Source organism: Rhinolophus sinicus, linkage group LG03, assembly GCF_036562045.2.
Source record: "Rhinolophus sinicus isolate RSC01 linkage group LG03, ASM3656204v1, whole genome shotgun sequence".
NCBI lineage: Eukaryota > Metazoa > Chordata > Mammalia > Chiroptera > Rhinolophidae > Rhinolophus > Rhinolophus sinicus.
This window is the reverse complement of record NC_133753.1, coordinates 141,907,221-141,923,452: the sequence shown is the minus strand read 5'-3', so window position 1 is coordinate 141,923,452 and position 16,232 is coordinate 141,907,221. Positions and strand designations below refer to the sequence as shown.

Below are 16,232 nucleotides of genomic sequence, written 5' to 3'. Positions count from 1 at the left end.
TTTTCTTGATGGGCCCTCTGTAACAGCTCCCTTTCTCTGGCTTCAAATACTTCCTGCCAATGCTACCAAATGCAAACATATATTCCACAATTCCCAATTTCAGTCCTCTCTTGATTAAACTCCAGTTTGCCCACCTAAAATCATGTACATACTTAATTATAAGCCCTTATATATGGCCCAATGTTTCCCAGCAGGTCTTCTGTAGAATATCATTTCCATAAAATACTCCTTTATAGAAAAAGTTCAATGGCTCAAGACATTTGGGAAATGAGGCACACTGGTATATTAAAAGCTGAGAAACCTTTTAAACTTTGTTTAACCTGCTTCCTAAACCTGCTGCTGACAGAACATTTGTTTCTTTTGTTTGTTTATTTATTTTGAGGAGCTTTTGTTTGTTTATTTATTTTGAGGAGCTTTTGTTTATTTATTTTGATAGTAAAATGATTTTTACTATCATTTTTTTGGGGGGAACAAGTTCTTCATCTTTATTTTATTTTATTTTATTTTTAATTTATTGGGGTGACAATTGTTAGTAAAATTACATAATTTCAGGTGTACAATTCTGTATTACATCATCAATAAATCTCATTGTGTGTTCACCACCCAGAGTCAGTTCTCCTTCCATCACCATATATTTGATCCCCCTTACCCTCATCTCCCATCTCCCAGCCCCCTAAGTTTTTGAAGCATATACTCTGGGAAATGCTAACTTGATTTATTAATAGTTATTATTTTCAAAGGGGATGATATTTACATTTTTCCCCCTCTCATGTTCAAATTCAACCCATCTAGCAGAGGCCAGTTCAGTTTTATCTACTACCTATTTGTGTGTAATTCCTAAATCTAGATTATCACTCCTTCTCTTTCTCTTCGTCTCCAGACACCCAATGGAGGTCCTCCAGTGCTAAGTCTTATCTCTGAATGTCCTAGGAATCTCAACACCCCTGAAGCTCAGACTCATTATCTTCCCCCTTGAATCTGCTCTCCCTCCCAGATTCCCCATCTCCTTATAAACTCAGTCACCCAAACTAGAGACGTCAGGGTGAACTCTGAATCCCTCTGTCCTACACCCCTAAATAAACGTGTTGACAGGCACTGTGGACTAGCAGACACACAACCTGGCCTCCTGGTCTCTTCATTCCTCCACACTTTTGTTAATACCTATTGTTTTACTCATCACCCTTTATTTTCCCTTAATAGGACCTGTCATATTTTACAATTTGTGTATTTCTGTGTGATTATTTGTTTAATGTCTGTCTCTTCCACTACAGTGCATGTTCCTCAAGGGCACCTGCCGTTTTAATTTTGCTCACTGCTGTACCCCCAGTGCCAAGAATGGCAGACACAGATGGGCATGTGGTAAAGCTATCTAGTACAAAAACTAAATAGGGAAAACTATTACGTGAAGTTTTTAGAAATATCAAATTGACCATGTTATATAAAATTATGCGACAGATTTTTCCCATGAATGTTTTAGCAATTCATAAATAGAACTTTTAAAAAGAAAAATCTATACTTAATAATAATTATATTGTTTTATCATATTTGTATTGAAGGCAGCCTGGTAGAAAAGGAAGGACATGGGGCTGAGATTCACAGGACCCTGGATTTCAAGGCTGAATCTGCTATTTACTAGTCATGAGGAATTCACTTAACTTCTTTGAGTTTGATATTTGTTTGCTTTTTCAACTGTAAAATTCAAAGAACACCCACTCTTAGCATTGCTGTGAGGGTTATATAAAATAACATATGTACAGTATCAAGCATTGTGCTGTAAGTGGAAGCTCAATAAATCTTAGTTCCCATTCCTTTCTGAGATGACTTACAAGAAAAGAAGAACTTACAAAATATGTCTTGGTGGGTTGAAGAGTCTACTAATTAAGGCTATCTGAGAATCTTACTATTCTTGATCGAAAGATAAAGCTGAACTATGGAATCCCTACTGATCATTGTTTGGAAAACAGCATTTAGGTATTTACCAGCCCACATAGCTAGTCAATACGTACTCAGATACGTTATTTACATTTTAACTTGGACAATTTTTCATTGTAATAATTGCCAATGTCTCACCTTCTATTTTATGTTTTTTGATTGTTTTACTAAAGTGCTTCTAATAAAATATAGTTAGTGTTTTATTTTCATATTTGGTATTGTATTAGTTCAGAAAATGTTTTACCCTGGTTCATTCAGATGAGTCATAATCAGTATTAAGGATGAACTAAATAAAACTGTCATTTTGGAATGGATAAAAAAGCATAATCATCAATTATGTAGATTTATACAAGATGTCTCTTAATATTTCCTTTATATGCAATTTAGTTATACAAATAAACATGCACATTGAAATAGGCTACAGAGTAGGTTCAATACACAAGGCACTGATCCAAAATACTTTCCTATATCTAAAACCACTTGTAATCAGACTTTCATGACCACAAACTGTAGGTGGAATGTCTCAATATGGTATGGTTTCTGTTATACTCAAACCTCAGAATTTAGCACGTTACGACACTTACCATCAAAGTACGTTTCAGCACAGAAATATCATTAAAACCACTATTTGTGTTTACTTTTAGGTACTCCTCAACTTTTGTGTAACCAACTAGGCTTCTGGATAATGCATACTTATTTAATAATACCTGTCAAAAAGTCAGTGCATGTAGCTTCTTTTCATTAAAACTGCAAACTGAAATGACTATATTAAAGCATTTAAGAAAATATCTTCAAAATCTACTCTTAATTGCTCTAAATTTAATTCTGTACTATGTTCATATTCTTCATGGCATACTCAAAATGCATTTTATAATGCTTTTTCTCACTGTTCATAGATAGATAAAATTGTTTTTAAGCATTAAGCTTTCTAAAGAGATCTGGGATATTACTCTTTGTTTAAAACATGCCACTCAATGACAGATTGCAATTCAGAGCTTTTATACTTAAATATAATAATGTATTGTAATGATTACATTTTTCGTAGCGTGACAATAGTTTGTAATGGGGACAAGTCCATTTCTATTTCAGTAACACATTTTGAACCTTAGGTGAGATGGAAAACTGTTTTTACAGTAGTTTGGCAAAGAGATGCTCCTCTAAATGCTATTGGAGCGTTTACACCAATCATGGTACACTGAGAGGAGAATAAAGTCAGTATTATTTAAGTGAGCACTAGAACTTGAAATTTAGTTTTCAGAATTAAAGAGACTTAATATGTAATATATGCGTGGAAAGCAAAAAGACTCTGGTTAAATACTAACCATTTAATGTTCTTTCTTTACCCCTGCAAACAACCCTAAATGTAATGATGATGTTGTATTAAGATATTTCAATATTAAGTTTTACAGCAACCTCAAGTTTAAATCATCATACATCTCATATTGACATGTACTCTAAAACGTACTAGATATGCATCAGGAATTGAACTTAGAATTTGAAATTGAGAAAAGGCACATTCATTAAATACAACTCCATGTAATTCAGCTATAAAGAAATTAAGAAAAGCCATTCACAGAAAGATAAAATAATTCAAGCAATTCTTATGGAGCATTTTCTACATGTCACACCTTATGCTAAGCAATATTTATTGAGCATTCTCTATGTCAGACATTTGTGCTAGGTGCTAGGGCTTCTACTATGTATATATAGCGCCCTTGTTCACGTCTCTTTCTCAGGGCTGGAGAAAAAAATAGTCATTTGATTCCATAATGTTTAAAAGGAATTTTCTTTACTTAAAACAAAATGCATTACTTGGCTAATAGTGTTATATTTTCAGTCATGTGTAAATGATCTCAAATTGTACTTTTTAGAGTTGGGTGATTTCAGTGTTTGTTTTCTGACCTTTTTTTCTAGACTGAGCAAGAGAAATCACAGTAGATGTTAACCCAATCAAGATGAATATGAAATGAAACCTATCATACTGGTTATTTCTTATCTTGTACTCAGTGAAAGCTGACTAAAGTTTTATGTCCTTCCTCTTTCCACCTGGCCACTGGCAAGTTCCCATCATGCAAGGCTTAGTTTAAATGCCAGATTCTTCTACGCAGCTTTCATTGTCACAGCTAAAACTCATTCCTCCCTCATTGCATTGTTGTCCTAGAGAACTTTTTACAAACCTTGATTAATATTATAGAGTTGGTTGTTTATGAGTCTGCTTCTGATATTCTAATATTCTAATATTATAGAGTTGGTTGTTTATGAGTCTGCTTCTGCTTGTTTTTGAGTTCCCTGAAGACTCCACCCCTGGCCTCACACTGACTTTGACCAGTGGACACTCAATGAACATTTGCTGAAGGAGTGGATTATGGAATGGAAATATACTCTATTTTAAAGTCTAAATGTCTCAATATAATTTTCTGCTAAAAGTAGATACCTTTTTTTTTTTACTTGCCTTTATGACAATCTCTAAAATAAGAGATTTTGGGGTATATTATGTTTTACTAAAAAGTTTGACATGTTAGTGACAGGAATCTTGAGAGAAAAGAATTATACCATCTTGGAATTTGTAACAGAGAATGTGTGCAGAGAAATATTATCTATATACACATGCTCTACACTTCAAGAAAAAGTATTTCAAAATATTCAGAGAAAAGCCTTTATTTCTTGCCCAGATGACTCATCATGAAGGATGGAGAAGTATGAAGATAAAAATTTAATTTTATAATCACAGGGTACAGAGATAAAGGGGGACAGGATCTAAGAGTTCAGGATGACTGCATTCATTAAGTAAAAAATTACTGAACTTTCTAATGAGTTCAGGTTTTCAAGGAACATGTATTTGGCAAAGTATTTCATGAAATTCTCATCACAATATTACAGATGTGAGACTAGCTGGCAGTAATTTTACGTGTAAATTAATTGATCATGTCAAGGTTAAGGGAACAGTCTCTAGTAGAGTTCCATAGAATTCAGTAACTTTCCTATCTCAGGCAGCATTTTTATCATTGGTTAAGATGAAGATGTGGATGGCATGCTTATCAGATCTGCACGTAACATAAATCTGGGGGACAGCCCAATATATGGTAGAGCTCTATTCATAGCTCCCTCTACAGACCAGAAAGCTGGGTCACAAACAACAAGATGAAACAGAGATAATTTCAGTCTTCGTTTCCATTAAAAAAAACACCAAACAATCACATAACTCAGGTTGAAGGAAAATCAATGTAATAGGTGCTTTTAGGAAAAGGATCTAAAGTTATAGTGTTCCAATGTGGGAATTAATTATCCTAATGATTTTCTTTTTGTTAGTATTAACTAATCTTTGGTACTGTATTCAGTTCTGAGAATTACATTTTAAGAAGACACTGACAGAGAGGCTATAGAATGGCAAACAGGTTGATGTAGGATCTGAGAACCATTTAGCATGAGAAATCATTAAGGAAATCTGGAATGTTTCACCCAGAAAAATGAAGTTTAAAGTGAAATGTCAAACACTTTCCAAGATTTGAAGTCCTATGGCCATTTGAAGAGGCAGATGAGTTATTCTGTTTTGTTCTATGGAGCAGAATTAGAAAGTAGTGTTGCAAGTCATGAAGAGGTTCAAAATAAGGAAAAACCTAGTGATGAGAACTACCCATGAGTGGACCAAGTCTCGTGAAGTAAGAAGCAATTCATTCTTGAACATGTTCAAGTAAAGCTGTATATCAAAAAATGTATAGAGATGTTCCTGAATTAAGCAGGAAGTTGGATTAGAGACCTTTAAAATATTTACAACAAATTTCAGATGTTCAGATTCTATGCCTAAGCAGCATAGATTTTTGCATCAAGGGGAAGATTAGACTGATATGGTTATATGGTTCAAAATAAGAATCTCTTTCTGTAATTTCATTCTGTAAAGTGCTGTATATTTTGGTTATTCAGCCTCATCAATATAATCACCTCTAATTTCCATATTCCAAGAAATAAAGATGGTCATTTTTTTTTTTTTGTAGTTAGAAGAGACACAAAAGACTAAAGAACTTGAGTAGACAATATAAATTATACGCAGTGGTGAAAATGCACAGAAAAAAACTGTCCAGATTGATCAAATAGGAAATTCACATTACTAAACTATTCTTAAAAAAGCAATATATATGCATCATTACTGGGCAGTGTAGTATAGAAGAAAAAACATGGGAATTGAAAATCAAGTCTGAGCTCTGACATTTATGAGCGTGTGCCCTTGGGTAAACTGTTTAACTTACCTGCACTCCAGTTTCCTCACCTGTAAAATAGAGGTTATAATAGGCATCTTATAGAATTGTTATGAGACTTAAACTAAGGGACATAATACAAGTGTAAGTGACTTCTTGACAGTGAAACACTATACAAGGTAGGTAGTATTTTTCCTTGATGTGTCAGGCTCAGTCACTTTTTGTTACATACTGTAAAAGACTGCTCTCCTAGGACCTGCCAACTTGTGTTACCATTATTATATCTACATTAGTGTTTCTCTCAAGTAGACGCTGAACTTTCCCTGAAAGCCCAGAATATCACCTGTCTGATCTCGTAATCTGAAGTCCTAGAACAATATTTGGCTTGGTAGTTATTGAATGAATGAATGAATGGATAGATGGATGAATTATGCATTTTTTTGCAACCCCAAAAGAACGGATAAAAATAAAATTCTATGCACACTCAAACTATGTTAATAGGAAGTTTGCCACCGAGGGAGGAAAATTTCACAGTTATGTAGTTATTTGTCCTTTTTTGTCATATTAGCTTACAGTACAAACATATGTTTGATAAAATTGAATAGGAGAAAAACTGGACTGAGTCAAATTATGTGTGTGGGTTTGTTGGTGAAATTGGAGCGTATCATATTTCTTATAATTGTTTTTAGATAAGAGTGTTTACTGTGTTTTGTGAACTTTTTTCTAAGAAGTTTGAAGACTTTATAAGTTATCTCACCACATTTGACAGTTATCTCTTTGAAGTTACTATCAGACACAGTTTGTCACGCCCATTTCTCAGAGGATACTATAAACAAGGACATGAATTGCCTTATCCAAGGTCACAAAACTAGTCCCTGGTTGAACTAGCAAGAGAAAACCCTTTGCACACAAAATTTATCTTCCCTTCCCTTAGTGTTCCTTTCCTCTTTTAGATGCATTTCAAGGCTGAAATTCAGCACAGCATGGACCTGGTCAACCGTTCATTGAGCAGTGTACAGGACCATTAAAAACTGTCAGCAATTCTGATGAGTCAAGCAGAGTAGTACAGAACACATTAATTAATGTAAGGATAGCTTTCTAGGTTAAAGTAAAAAAAAATAGTACTAGTAATACTAAAATTGAGAGAAAGCTGGTTTCTACGTTCGGACAATAAACCAAAGCTCCTTTTGTGTGGATGCTGCAGCCAACTCTGCCCTCAGATCCCCAGCTATTCCCTCTAAAGTGGGGGAGAACCACATGCATGCACTAGTGGGCACACACTAGTTCTATATTTGTGGATGTTTATTTAAATTTCACAAAATGAGAAGCATTTTGGTTGGTAGCAAATACAGGTCTGTTTACAGCCAGAATAGAAAAGGTAGGTCTCTGATGTACACGCAGGCAATATAAATAACAAGTTCTAAAAACAGAGGACAAGTCCTGTATCACTTCCTACAGGGTAGGGAAATTAGTTTGACTACTGTATAATGGAAAGGACATTTAATAATGAGTCTCCACGCCACATGCATGCCTCCTCCGTTCACCATCCTAATCCCAGCTCCATAGAGTCACCTCAGGAGAACTTTTCTGCCATATTAATGATGGGAGTCCTTGCTCCTTACAGGAAAGGATTCTGAATAAATGAGAGCAAAAAGACCTTTGGAAACAGCAGCTACTCACATGTATGAGAATAATTGAGGCCTAACTCTAAATTACCTCAGGTGTGTTACTAAAGGAAGCAACAATAATTGTATCTGTGGGTCCCCAATACTTCTTTCCATCAATCAGAGTACTTCAGATTCTTAATTCTTAATTCAACTGCTCAATGAGACTTGCTCAATGAGTGGAGAACTTTTTACTCATTTCTTTAGCTCATGAAGTAATATTAGCTTCCTTGTTTTAGAATCTATTTGGGACGACTGATATACCCAGGTAATTCTATTTTCAAAGTTCTGAGGTTTTATCTTTTTTTTTGGTTTAAATAGAGTCATGATTACTATAACCCTCATCCTATGAAAATATTTTAGATCCACTCCTCCTCATCCCCAGCCTTGATAATTTGTTTCCTCCCAGTTAAGGAAGTGGAGTGACTAATGAGTGACAGGATGGACAGTTCATAGATACAATGCACTCTCTAATCCAGAGCCAGTAGGTCTTCCTATGTGTTTAAAGGGTTAGGGATGGAGTCAAGAGTCTGCAACGACAATCTCTAATTGAAAAAAAGGGAAATGCCCTCTTAAATGCTCTTTTTCTTCCTCTGGCTTGTTCCTGACAGTCAGTAATGGTACAACTGTTCTACAGTATTCCTCTTCAATTTTATTTTGTTTAATTCAGTCTGTCATTAGAAAGGCTCGCGAGCTTTAGGCTTGATGATTACTCTCGGTGGGAGGAAGTCATGCCACTGCAGACTTGTGTCCCAGACAAGCACTCCTTTATACAATGACGGGGCCTGCCATCGTAAATGAAAGGCTCTTTAAAGAGCAGTGAGGGACTCTTTTAAGCAGACTGCTACCATGTGCTTGTAACCCTCCAGCATAACTTGCGAGGATGAGACAGCAGTGTGTTCTGCTGCAAAGAGGACTATTGTCCTCGTTAGCCTCTAGCAAATCGAGCCTGGTCTCGCTGCCATGAAGTAGGATTTCCAAAGGGGTTTGCAAGCAGTAGTTCCTAAAATTCTGAACACAATAAAAGGATGAAATCAGGGGGCTAAGAGTGTGGAATTTAGAAAGCCACCAACCCCTCACCCTAAGTCAACACCCCAAGTCCCAAAATAAAACTGTAAATCTTGGGCACTGCACACTATTTTGAGAAAAAAGTAATAAACAATAGGTTACATTACAATGAAATAATTGAACACATATTAAAAAAATCTTGAGTGTTTATTACCAGACTCACAGACTTTGGGCTTTAAAACTTGTGATAGTTGATTTTTCATATATTGGTCTACATGAGAGGAAAAGGAAGACGAATGATCTATAATTATTAAACTTATCAGGATTTAGACGATTTTATTGTGGTCCATTTTTAAGCCTAAGGATGTTTTGGATTTTAAAGAGAGAAGACTGTAATTGTAATACAATTATCTTTCAAGTTTTTTATATGTGCTGTTCAGGTCAGCTTGGTTTGTTAAAGGACTGTTTTACATTCTAAATCCAATCTGTAGGTGGAGTCATAAATTAAGTACCTCTTTTTCTCTATATCTCCTACACATAAAATATGTAATTTAAATCAAAGAAGAATCAAATAAACCAGATTAATATTTTGGGGGCAAAAACATGTTTACTCGTTTAACAAAGCCAAAATGTACCTAAGGTAAAGGTCAAAGACTACTTCATTCCCTGCTGAGCAAATGCTCAGGAAGCACATTTGTCTACATTTCCTGTCATAACAGGAAGAGTGTAACTTCTTCCTTCCCACAATGGCTTCAGGTTTACCTCCTAACTCCAATATTTTCTCCCTCAGGGCCTTCCAAATCAATCCTTGCAAGACAGAAGGCAGGAGGCTGTCTCCCTTGTAGTTTCCAAACAGTTACATTTGTTGAAATGTTATTTAAATGTGAGTGATTTCTTAAACTAAACTGTTCCAACTTAAAATTTAAAGTCAAATTTCCAAACATTTAGAGTAGTTCTCTTATTCCTATTAGTGGTCCAACATATTTCAAAGAAATACAAATACACATTCCATATTGTGGAATTTCACTTAGATCAATTTAATTATGTAATCTTTTTTAAACCAAAGCCATTATTCTGGGGGGCAGGGTCTTCCAAACTGCTTTCAATAAGAGTATGTTGGGATGTAAACTTTCAAAATACTTTCACATAAATATTTTTGAAAGAGCTCATTTTTAACGAATAAATTACAATGTTAAAGTAAGTCTAGACTGCAAAGGACATGGCTTTTGAAACAATTAGCAACGTGTTCTTTAATCTACAGTTTAGAAGAAACCTTTTGGTTTATACGGTCTATTTATAATGTTAATATTTTTAGTGTTGTTTTCTCAGGAATACAATATCAGAGTTTAGCATTTGAAAATCAAAAGGTGACTTTAGCAAAAAAGGTATGTGCACGCATTTACAGAAGTGGAAGATGCCATTCAAAGTCAACACTGTACACAAAATGATTGAGATACAATAAACACAAACACTGGAATTCTTCTAAATTCTAGTTTTAAATAGAAATTATATGAGATACACAAATCGGACTGAAACAAAAAGTCTTGAAGTCCTCAAGTGCAAGGCGAGCTTATTTCTTAAATCCAGAGATAGAATTCTAAAGGAGACAGCTATCCTTATCCATGTGAAAAGTTTGGCCTCCCTTGGATTTTCTACAAAGGAAAACTGAGTGAGTTTGACAGAATTTGGGACAGTACCTTTCTGGCAGTAAAGGAATAGATCCAGCTGGCATAAACATCAACTGCCCAATACCTATAGGACGTATATAATAAGTGTGTGGTGCACCTCACTATGATTCAGCTATATGGTGGGGACCTCATTTGTGAATTGTTTTTAAATTGCTAGGAATAGAATAGAAATGAATGAATGGCCTGATGTCACAGCTGTTAAACATACATCTGAGCACTCTGGCTACTGCTTTCTTTGATTTGGAAATTCACAAAAGTACACTTTTCTCATTTTTCCTTTCTGGTTTTCTTTTTTGGTCTCTGCAATCACCAGTAATTCCAACTCTCTGAACAAAAACTTTCCCCTTTAGTGATTTCAAGATTAATGAACTACGTTGTTTCATATACCTGCAACTAATAATTTAAAAAAAGATTAATGAAAGAATGGTTTAACTTATATGCATGGGGAGCGTTAAGTAGGCAACCACAAGATGTATCCATATACCCTATAACTCAATTCTGAGATGTACTACTCTGTCCTAACGCATTACGATAATACATGTTAATTTTATTTATATGAGTTCAATAAAAATTTTAATACAAGTTGAGGGGAGGCAGTCAGCTGTTAAGAAATGATACTGAGGAAAAAAAGGCCCAAAAATCTTCATTAGGAGCTATTCACAGGTTTATTTTGGATTTAAAGAAAGAAAAATCAACACTTTTTCACTGACTGAACTATCATTCACTTGATTTGAAACAAAGTTCCAGATATACACTGACTGACATGGATAACTCTTCTCTAGTATTTAAAGTATAATTTCCTCTCAAATAATATGTACTTGCTTGATATGCATACAAGCATGTGACGAGTCTGGAAATTCTGTTAGTGGAGATGACAAAAGAAAACAGTGGGACTGGATTACCCTGTTCTTTTAACTCGTGGTTCAGAATTCATCACAAAGTTATTTTCTTGAAGCAATTTATTTATATTTCTAAAGTATCCAGTTCCTCACATTTAAAAAGTGAATCTATCTCAATTTCAAAAGATTTTGTATTTGGTTAGTAGGTTGTAACTCTCAAGTGTAGAACTGTAATTGGCCTTTTTATTTACTGATATCCTGATACCACCTTGAAGTAATGTTTAAAAATTCCATTGATATTTTGGCTAAAATTCCAAGAAGAACCTAAAATAGTAAAAAACACGAAAAAGTGAGGAGTAAAATTTGATTCTTTTTAAAAAGAGAGTCATTTGAGGAAATCAATACATCTCAAGAGAAAAAGTTTAAAAATTTAACAGTTATGAACTCTGAATTCTTTTTAGTCACAAGGGGATTCTGCTGTTCTATTAACAGAAGAATGTTGCTAATTGTCTTTAATTTGTGCTCCAGTTATTGCCCTGATAATTACGTGAAATTTTGTTTGCTGGCAAAAAACTATTAGTGTGCCAGATCTGATGGAAAGAAAGAACTTAAGTCATTTAAAAATCTTTTTCCCTTAACATTACTGTATTAGGCCCTAACTGTATTATTTGGGAAATATTTTCCCCTTATAGTTATTAAATATTTAAATGTCTTTTTATAACAAGTCACACAAATAAACTTGAGTTAATCTCTCCTTTCAATGTGGGAAAACTGAAAATTTTAAATACATGCAAGTAAACAGGTTTAGGTTAATTTTTATGTATCTTTCTTCTTGATATAACAGATATAAGAGATTTCTAGGTATACTGTTTGTAAAAAGAGTCATGCAAGGACAAAACTCATTTAAAAATCTGGTTGTTACAGGAACATAGCAAAAACTGGTACCATATGAAGGAGGGTAAGATTGTTGCCTAATTGATGAAGGTACCTAATGGGTAAAAACAAAAAATACAGAGAGACTGAAATTATAGTGTTAGAACAAGCTAGAAGTTATCAGCGATAAAAATGGTGATCAGTAGTTCAAAATAATTTGGTCAGTAACATACATTTGCAAATAAGTTCATAAGCATAGAACTTAGGAAACTACTTCTCTACATTCCGGTCACAAGCCCTGTTCTGCAAATATTCTGTATGATTTTTTTTCCTATCCACCAGCCATCCTCTGCCATCAACTGGTTCTTGCTCTGAAGTGACTCTTTGACTCCCTGTTAGCTTCCAAAGGCTCTTTTGTGCTCCTGCTCTACTCTTCTCCACTTTCCTTCTATCTCCCTGACACCCCTTTTAGAGAAAACCCTCTTGAAATTAAGGTTCAGTTACCATTCTTTAGTGCACTACACAGCACAAGAGTTCGTTTGATGGAAATCACATTAACTATGATAGCTAACGGTTCAAAGAGCACGAGTCTTCATAGGAATACCTTAATAAGTAAATTTATTGAGCATTTATTTTATGTTAGGTGCTTTATGTTTATCCCCTAATTTAATTGTCAATGATCTCATGAGGTGGGTACTATTTTTTAATCCTTACTCTCCTGATGAGGGAACGGATGAAATTCCGAGAGGTGAACAAGGTTTATGTGTCTCTACAACCATGTTCTTCAACATTGTATTACACTGGGTGCCATTGTAATGTAATTGGGAAAAGCAATGACATAAAACTATGCTCTTAGCTATTATATTATACAGGACACAGCATCACTTAATCGAGAAAATCATGTTTCTTTTGTTTTTTAATCTGAAAGACTTGGGCTCAAATCTTGGCCACCTCCTAGTATTAACTAACTTAAGCTTTGCATGATCTGGGCACTGCCTAGCATCTAATCTTTTCTCTCTCTCTAAAGTTACACACACCAGGCTCAAGTTCCATAGCTTAAACTCCTTAGCAAGCTCTTTCCTTTCTTAAGGAGCTTTGCAGACACTGTTCTCTCCGGAATGCTGTCACCTAACTGACTCATCTTTTAGCTTTCCTCATTCAGCATTTCTTCAGAAAGGTGTTTCTCTGGCCTCCCATTAAATAAAGGACCTCTTGTTATTATTTCATAGCACTTTGATAGTTTCATTCATAGCACACATGAACAAAAGTTTTGTTACATATTTGCATATTTCATGTCTGATTCATCCCACTAGGCCAAGGGTCCACCAACTATGGGCTACAGGCCAGATCCAGCCTGCTCCCTCCCGCACCCCCTTCTTGTCAGTTAAGTTTTATTCAACACAGATACATTCATTCATTTACACATTGTCCATGGGCAGAGCCGAGTAGTTGAGATAGAGACTGCACGGCTCACAAGGCCAAAAATGTCTGCTGTCTGGCGCTTTACAGAAAAAGTTTGCTGACTTCTGTAGCAGTTGATAAGCTGGATGAGATTCTTCTTGTTTATCACTAAATATTTAATGTTAGGCACATTGCCACCTAATATTTGTTGATATAATAAATAGATGAATTATTCAGCTGTAAATGGGATTAACGAGGATTAAATAGAATAACATATATGCAGTTCTTGATATGTGTAGCTACTTTTGTTATCGGAAAATTTCTGTAAGACAAATTGAGAACTCAGGATATTATTTATTTTTATATACTAGCTTAAGAAATTCCTCTTGTTTAGGTTAGAAATTGAGAAATAAGTAGTTTTCATAAACTTAGAAACTCTGGAAAATATAAAAAAATTTAAAAAGCTGTTAATTTTCTTCCTCTCCTAAACTACTTTATGTATACAACTGGAGTTTTTGAATTTTAGCTGTTCCCTACTTCCATTATGAAAGATAAAATAAGGGCAAAATTCAATTTAAACAGTTAGCCACTCTGTTTTCCAACAGTTTTATTTCTTAGTGATATACAACTTATCACATCAGCTCTGCAATATTTCATTTCACACTTTCAGTTAGTATTTCTTATTCTGTAAAAACACACCCTGTTCTCTGTATTGCCAAATAAACACCTGCAATGGCAGAGCAGGCTTTTACTACTTTTAAGAAAAGATGACTGTGGACCATTGTGTGAGGTTCCATTAAGGCGTCTACAGTTGGGGGGAGCTTCAAAAAGGGCAAAGCAGTTAACATTTTTCTTTTAAACATGCGAACACAGAGTTTAAAGGAAGCCCAGGTTAGGGGTGCCTCCTCTGAATTTTGTATGATATGCTATTGCAGATTTGCTGGTGTTGATTATTAGAAGTGACCTATCTCTTTTAAGCTCTCTCCCAAATGGCTCTTACTCTTGCAGTAGGTGAGAGGGGCACATGACAAACATTTATAAGTAAGGTGGCTGTTGAAGATTGTCAATGGCACTCTAAAATAATCCCTGAAATATACATTAAAACATGGCAGTTGTCATTTTTACTAATGTCTTTTAAGAGTGTTGAATTAAAGTCTACTGTATCTGAAGACTAGAAAAAAGACTATATAGATCTTAAATTTTATAGAAAAAAACCAAGGAATTCATCTTTAGGATTAGAAACAAAAGATAAACTAAGTTGAATTAAAAAATTTTTTCTTCTCCTAAAATTATTATGCCTTCTAACACGGGTGAGAGTAATAGCAATTGCAGACATTAACATGTAACTATATTTAAATAAAGATGTTCGATTATTAGCTCAATAGTATGGTGTTAAAATTCTTGTATCCCTTATGTTTCTTTATAAAGCATAAAGAAAGCTCATGAATTCCACCTGCAAAAATTTCCTTATGTCTTTGAAAGCAAAAGGAAGATACAATTAATTTCATGAACCGAAAAATTACCCAATATTAATAAGGAAGTATAGGTGCTAATACATATAATTTTTGACTGTGCCCCAAACAGATTCTAGTCCAAATAATGACTCTAAACAGTCAATTCAATAGCATATGATATTCAATATTTCACTTTTAATTTCAATTACAATCTATGAACCAATTAAAATATATTATGGTTTTATATTGACAGAATTATTGCTTTTTGGCTTGACATATAGCAATAAATGATGTGTAGGAAAACATCGAAAGAATTGAAAGAATCCATCATAAATCTTAGCATTATTCATCCTTTAGCTCATTTTCAGCCAAAAATAGTTCAAGTCATATGTACTTTAAATATAACAATTTAAGGGACTATAAACTTGAAAATCTAAAAAAGTTTCTTTACCTCTTAATGGCATACTGGCTTTGACTGCATAAATAACAACTTCTACACATTATAATTTACACACACAGCAACATAAAATGTTAAACCATGAATCAGTTCTAGTCTCACTTGCAGGTCAAGAAAAATAGAAAGGGGCAATAGAGGAGACAGCATCCTTATTTGGGGGAAAAAATTACATTCTGGTGGAGCATCTCTAAAGTTGTTCTCTTAGCTTTTCCTAGTGTAAATGGGCAATTAGCAAAAGACTCCTCTCTCTCATGGTTAAGGAATGCCTGTTTTACAGGTTCCATTATCCTTTTGCAATGGTTGGGATCTCGCAGGAACCATTATTTGGTATTTAACATTAGAATGCATACAAACCACTCAGCTCTCCTTACATGCCTAGCTAAATCCACTCTCGCCAAGGGTGAAGAAAAAAAGTCAATTCACAGATATTCATGATGTACAAGTCTCTGCTGAAGAGAGCAACTGGGCATATAAATCCTTAGAATAGATTACCGGTATACAGATATCATCACTGGAGTTCTAGAAAAAAATTATAACATCATCGCCTCTATGTTTATAAAATTTTGGGTCTCAAGAAAATGGTATGAACTAATACTTCTTGCCTATATGTTTTAAGTTACTAATATTTTATGTGGGTGTTTTCTTTCTTGTTGTCAGGACATGTTAAATATTTTGGATGTATTTCAAAGTCTGTGAATAGAACGGAAGCCATTTTTATTCAGG

The 16,232-nt window shown here is 34.5% G+C and overlaps 1 protein-coding gene across 24 annotated transcripts in view; it reads right to left on the bottom strand.

The window, feature by feature from the left end:
• The window catches only part of MEF2C (myocyte enhancer factor 2C), a 167,885-nt gene that overhangs the window by 78,917 nt on the left and 72,736 nt on the right, over window positions 1-16,232 (bottom strand). The gene's annotated exons all lie outside the window — the stretch shown is intronic.